The sequence below is a fragment of the Podarcis vaucheri genome, assembly GCF_965113315.1.
Source record: "Podarcis vaucheri genome assembly, chromosome: 4".
Classification (NCBI taxonomy): Eukaryota; Metazoa; Chordata; class Lepidosauria; order Squamata; family Lacertidae; genus Podarcis; species Podarcis vaucheri.
In genome coordinates this window covers 30,362,267-30,368,456 of record NC_138762.1, presented here as the reverse complement: position 1 = coordinate 30,368,456, position 6,190 = coordinate 30,362,267, and the positions used below count along the sequence as shown (strand labels likewise).

Here is a 6,190-nt window from a genome sequence, read left to right as displayed (position 1 = left end):
TAGTTTACACTATCCATACTGGGATAGCATGGATCAGGAAGGAAATACAATCATTTTACGGGGTGGAGCAAAAGGAGTGACAAAGATGCATGAGATTCTCTATAGGAATCCCGCCCACAACAACACAAGGCTTATTGACAGTAGAGGTTTGGCAGGAATCATACCTGCCTTCTTTTAAACATGGCTTAAAAACATTGTCCTTTGAAATGTGAATTTACTTTTAACCAACCAGTATTTATTTTGCTGATGTGTTACTGATGTCTTCATTGTCTTAACTTGTATGGTTTATACTGCCTACACACACACACACACACACACACACACATAAAATGAAAGTGTGGTTTATAAATCTTGCATATAATAGGAATACAAAAGCGTCATCAGTCTGTTTTCATTGGCCTCTTTCCAATGTTGTAATGGCAGTGGCGGAGGGAGGTGGCTCTCAGTAAACAGTGTGACGATGTAGCAGTGACTGGGGGTGGGAGAGAAGCAAGTGAGGGCAGGTTAAGACTGCATGGCAGTTTTAGTCCTCTGGTGACTGACAGGAGGGGAAAAGGAGGATTTGGAGAGGAGTCAGATAGAACTGTCTGGGAGTAAAGGGGGCATTTGGAGGCCTGAGAGGGAATATGGGGGGGGGGCAGAGGTAGGTGTGTGACAATTGTAGGCTGCTAGTGCTGGAGGAGGAAGAAATCTGGAGAGGTGGAGGAACTCAAGAGGAGGCAGGTGGAGGTGGTTGGGTTAAAGGGGCATTTGCAGTGCTACAAGAGCCAGTGTGGTATAGTGGTTAAGAGCGGTAGTCTCGTAGTCTGGGGAACCGGGTTCGCTTCCCCGCTCCTCCACATGCAGGTGCTGGGTGACCTTGGGCCAGTCACACTTCTTTGAAGTCTCTCAGCCCCACTCACCTCACAGAGTGTTTGTTGTGGGGGAGGAAGGGAAAGGAGAATGTTAGCCACTTTGAGACTCCTTCGGGTAGTGATAAAGCGGGATATCAAATCCAAACTCTTCTTCTACAGAGGAGCAAGAAGGGGAATCAGAAGGAATGAAGGGGAATATGTGTAAGAGGCAGGTAGGTTCTGGACAGGGTTGTGTCTTTGATAAATGCTGAAGGAGGTTTAAAGGAAGAGCTGTAGAAGAGGAGGGGTGTGTGTGTGTGTGTGTGTGTGAGAGAGAGAGAGAGAGAGAGAGAGAGAGAGAGTCCCTTGCAGTGAGATTTCATATTTAGGCTAACTGTGGCACCACCTCTGTGACCCTCTCTCCTCCATATGCTTCCCTGATTCTATTTTGTAGCCATAGAGAGTGGAAAACGGAATGAGTCACTTCAGTGCATGGAAGGGAAGGAGGATCACATTTGACGTAATGCCAAAACGTTGCATATTCATACAGGTCCCTATAGGCACATGCTCAATAATTCGTCACTCCTGTAATCTCTAAAATGAGGGGAGATGCAGTGGGGGAATATTGCACATACTGATGGATTCATATAGGGCTGTTTTTAAATTGGCTTTTACTGTTGCAATTTCTTCGAGTCTGACTTGCGCAGGAAAACCGTGTCCTATGTTTTTCAAAGACACAGAGATTTGTGCCTTAGTTTATCGGTTGAGTGCAATCACTCCCCTAATTCTCTATGAACACATTCAAGGAGCACAACTGTTTCACATCACATATCATTGCTGGAAGCCTACCATTTAGACCTCTATAAACCAAACACGATGAATATAATGGGCATTCCCGCAGAGCCAAGGTAAAGTAGTTTATATATGTGTGTGCGTGTGTGACTGTTGAGAAACGCTCCAAAGAGATCATTGAAAAGGGCAGATGAATGCCTGGCATTCTCATTCAGTACACCTCTTCCCTGCTTCCAGAGGGCCGCTACCATTTTTTTCACCTAAAGAGCCTCCGATAATGGGGAAAAAACATATCTATCAATAGAGAAGCGCGTCTTTGAGCATGCAACACAACTACCAAAGATACAATTGAACTCCTCTGCAAAGTAAAGAGGTCATGTAAGTTAATTATGTCATTTCCTTTCCCATTTAATAAGAAATAAAGTTGCCATGGAGACTGACTAGATATAGAATCCCACTTTCATGACTAAAACAACTATGAGGAGAGAGGTAGGTGGAAGCACAATGCTTGTTTTGCACAATGCAACAAAAAGAGAGAGCAACCTCTAGGACCTTTTTCAGAGGGCACAAAGGCTATACTCAGTCTTACTGTTTCCAGTCTGGAATGATAAATAGTGACATACTATCCAAGGCACATGTTTTAAGATGTGGGCAGATATCAGGGTTTCAACTATTTCTCCATCAAAAAACCCCCTCATCCAGCTAACCAGTTTATGTATTCCCACCCCAGAAATATCTCTTGACTAGTGTTATGCTGAGATCTGTCCCCCAATTTCACAAAGCTTTCTTCCCTTGCAAAAGATGCTTCCATTTTTTTTTATTCCTCATTCTCATGGCACATAGAATTGTAGAGTTGGAAGGGATCCCAAGGGTCATCTAGTCCAGCCCCCTGCAATGCAGGCACCTCAACTACATCATACATGACAGATGGCCACGCAGTCACTGTTTGAAACCCTCCAAGGAAGGAGAGTCCATGTGCCGAACGGCAATATCTTCAGTTACAACATTTGTTGGTGTTTATTTATGGAACATCTGCTTTGAGTGCTTCTATATTGTCGGAGGAAATTATTGTATCCTTACAGAAAGTCAAACCCATAACTGTTGTTTATAAATGCTTAATGGACCTTTGAGGAACTTAGAGAGTTGTTGAATAGGGAATTAGAAGTATTACACAGCCTAAACAAAATTTGCCTTAGAATCTTTATCTTTAGGATTGAAATTGGGACTGATCCAGCAGAAATTTATATCATGGGTATAGTGGACTCCACAAGATCTGTATAGAAAGGCACTGTCCATTGCAGATAGATTCTGGACATTAGGGCTGCCATAAGTCCGGGACGTGGGTGGCACTGTGGTCTAAACCACTGAGCATCTTGGGCCTGCCGATCAGAAGGTCAGCGGTTCAAATCCCCACAACGGGGTGAGCTCCCGTTGCTCTGCCCCAGTTCCTGCCAACCTAGCAGTTCAAAAGCATATCAGTGCAAGAAGATAAATAGCGGGAAGGTAAATGTCATTTAAACTACAGAACCTAGGGCTTGCCGATCAAAAGGTTGGCGGTTCGAATCCCTGTAAATGGGTACCGCCCCGGCGGGAAGGTAAACGGCATTTCCATGCGCTACTCTGGTTCACCAGAAGTGGCTTAGTCCTGCTGGCCACATGACCCAGAAGCTGTACGCTGGCTCCCTCAGCCAGTAAAGCGAGATGAGCGCCGCAACCCCAGGGTCGTCCGTGACTGGATCTAACGGTCAGGTGTCCCTTTACCTTTTAAATGTCATTTCCGTGCGCCCTGGCTCTTGTCATGGTCCTCCGTGAACCAGAAGCAGTTTAGACATGCTGGCCACATGACCCAGAAAGCTGTCTGTGGACAAACGCTTGGTCTGAAAGCAAGATGAGCGCCACAACCCCATAGATGCCATTGACTGGACTTAACCATCAAGGGATCCTTTACCTTTTTACCTTTTACCTTATGTGCGGTCAATTGAAAAACTTTTGGGGTGTCCTGGTTTTTACCGGGCAGGTGTAATGCTGAATATGCCTAATGGAGCTACATGTTGAGGGCTAGTCCAGTGATATACTGCATTCTTTTTGGTCTGAAGTGGCTGTCCTTAAGAAATTTGCATTGGTGAAATCCTTGATATTTGCAGACCCTCATGATCTTTTAAACTATATTCCCACTGTATGGGGTTTAATGGCAGGATAAAAAAAGTGGATTTTGCAAGCCCTTATGGCCGCTAAGAGACTTATACTTTGAGCCTGGAATGATAAACACCTGTCATCTATCACACAATGGCCTGAGGAACTCAATGCCTTGGATACATTTGAACATATTTCTTACAGAAATCCACTTCGTGTGGATTTCTATTGGGACACCTGGAGGGTTTTTATTAACCTTTATGTTTAACCCAAGATGGATGCACTGATTGTTATTGCACCCTTAATGCGAGCCGATGGTGGTGTTATTATTATTATTTCTTTTTCTGCCATTCATTCTCTTTCCTGTTCATTTTTAATCCCTTTCCCCTTTTTCTTCCCCCTTTGTTAAATTTGCAAATAAAAAAATTAATAGAAATTAAAAAACCAAAAAAGAAAGAAAACGCAGAGGATTTGGGCGTATGTGCACACTAGAGTAGAGCTCATTTAACTGCAGGCCTTTGACAATAAAGTAATTGAAATTATTTTAATTCTTATCATTCGTGTCATAGAGGGAGTCAAACGTGCTTTTTTCATTAAAATACGTGAATGATTAAATGGACTAATCCATGCATTTTAAAATAAAATTAGTTATTGGTCTGCCAGCGATCTTTGCAAAAAGTTAATAAGAGTGCCAACATTCAATGAGATTAAGGTGCAGATTATATTTCTGTTGGTGTAGGGAAAAGATCTAACACCCACTCAGAAGACCCACTGGTTAAATGGAGCTTATTCCCAAATAACTATGCATATGCATAGCAGGGGTAGCCAATGTGGTGCCCTCCATATATTATGAAATTCAATTCCAATCATCCCTAGGTTTCATGGACTGGCTGGGTACAAAGGAAGCACCAGGTGGGGAACCCCCAAGGGAACCCTGGGGGGAAGAACGCTCAGACCCAGGGGATTGGTGGTGGGATGATGATGAGTGGTCAGTGGGAGGAGAGAGAGCAGACTGGGAGGACGAGGTGTCAGAAGCTGAAGAGGTAACAGGGTTTAGTGAGCAGGGAGAGGCTGTGGCAGAGAGCAGTCCAGAGGCAGAGGAAAAGTGGAGGCTGGAGAGGAGTGGGGCCAAGAGGCAGAGATCAGGCAGGCTGCTGAAGAAGCCAGGGAGTCTCACCCTCCTGCTGTGATCAGCTCCCCTCCCCTTTGGTCTCCCAGAACACAAAGAGGAATGAAGAGGGCAGAGCAAAGAGAGACAAAACGAAGGAGCCTCAGGTCGCTTGGGAAGGACCTGAGGGAGAAGGAATATAGTTGTGGGAAGGTGGGAACCTTCAGTCCTCGCAATTGCCTCATTGGGACAAGATGTACTGGCAAGAGTTACTGGGCTCCTTAGGCCTGAGCTGTTTCGTTTCATGGAATAAAGAGTTAACTTTGCTGACGCCTTGTGAGTTTTATTACTGACCTGACCCTGGCACGCGACTCTAATGCTAGGGCTGATGGGAATCTTACTTAGCAGCAGTGCTTTTTTCTGGGGGGGGGGATGCAGGGGTATGCGTACCCCTAAACATTTTGTGAATCTAATGGGAGAAGACACCTTTTTTTAAAAAAAAGTTTCTTCTTTAGCACGGTGAACCATCAGTTCCATTGCTACACTTGATGGCGGCCTCATTTCCTGTCACGTTGTTTCCTGAGTCTCAGAAGGAAGCGAGCATTTAATATGTGAAGTAGGAGTTGGAATCTAGCACGGTGATTGGTCAGTTTCATTGTTACCACCTCCAATGGCAGTTTTATTCCCTTTCCCAGTGATTTTCTTGAGTCAAAATGAGAGTACCCCTAAGTATTTGTTTAGAAAAAAAAGCACGGGTCAGCAGTATCTGGAGTATGTAACATTGACTGCCCCTGGTGTACAAGATCATATCCTAAATCTAGAGGCCATCATCATATATTTTAAGGCCAGTCTAAGTCTTCCCATGCTCCTAGAGCTGGAGCCAGAAACAATAAAGAGTTGCCAGCTGACTCAGCGTAACCTTGAGGTTTGCAGGATGCCAAAAAACAAAAACCGCAAAAAGAAAACCCTGAAGGGGCAGAAAAGAACCCAAACTCTTCTATAATAATAAATGAATCGCTTGGAATGTTTGTGTGTGTGTGTGTGTGTGTGAGAGAGAGAGAGAGAGAGAGAGAGAGAGATTGCCAACTGGGTGGGAGTGTGGAGCAGAGTGGGATGGTTGGAACAGGAGGACGTGCACACAGAGGGTTGGATCCAGAATGAGTCATGTTTAGAGTAGACACATTGAAATAAAAGAGTTAAGCCTTAAGTTAGAACGTAGGAAGAGACTGCTGGATCAGGCCAATAGCTCATCTACTTTAGCATCTTTTTCTCAAAGTGGCCGGCCAAACGCCTGAGAGAAACCTGCATGCAGGTTTCAAGCACA

General features: G+C 44.5%; 1 long non-coding RNA gene across 1 annotated transcript; it reads left to right on the top strand.

The window, feature by feature from the left end:
- The first annotated feature begins 1,007 nt into the window (after positions 1–1,007).
- LOC309531862 lies at positions 1,008–3,137 on the top strand. The gene is made up of 3 exons (XR_014219490.1): positions 1,008–1,066; positions 1,863–2,003; positions 2,469–3,137. It is a non-coding gene; the product is annotated as an uncharacterized lncRNA (long non-coding RNA).
- Positions 3,138–6,190: the final 3,053 nt, after the last annotated feature.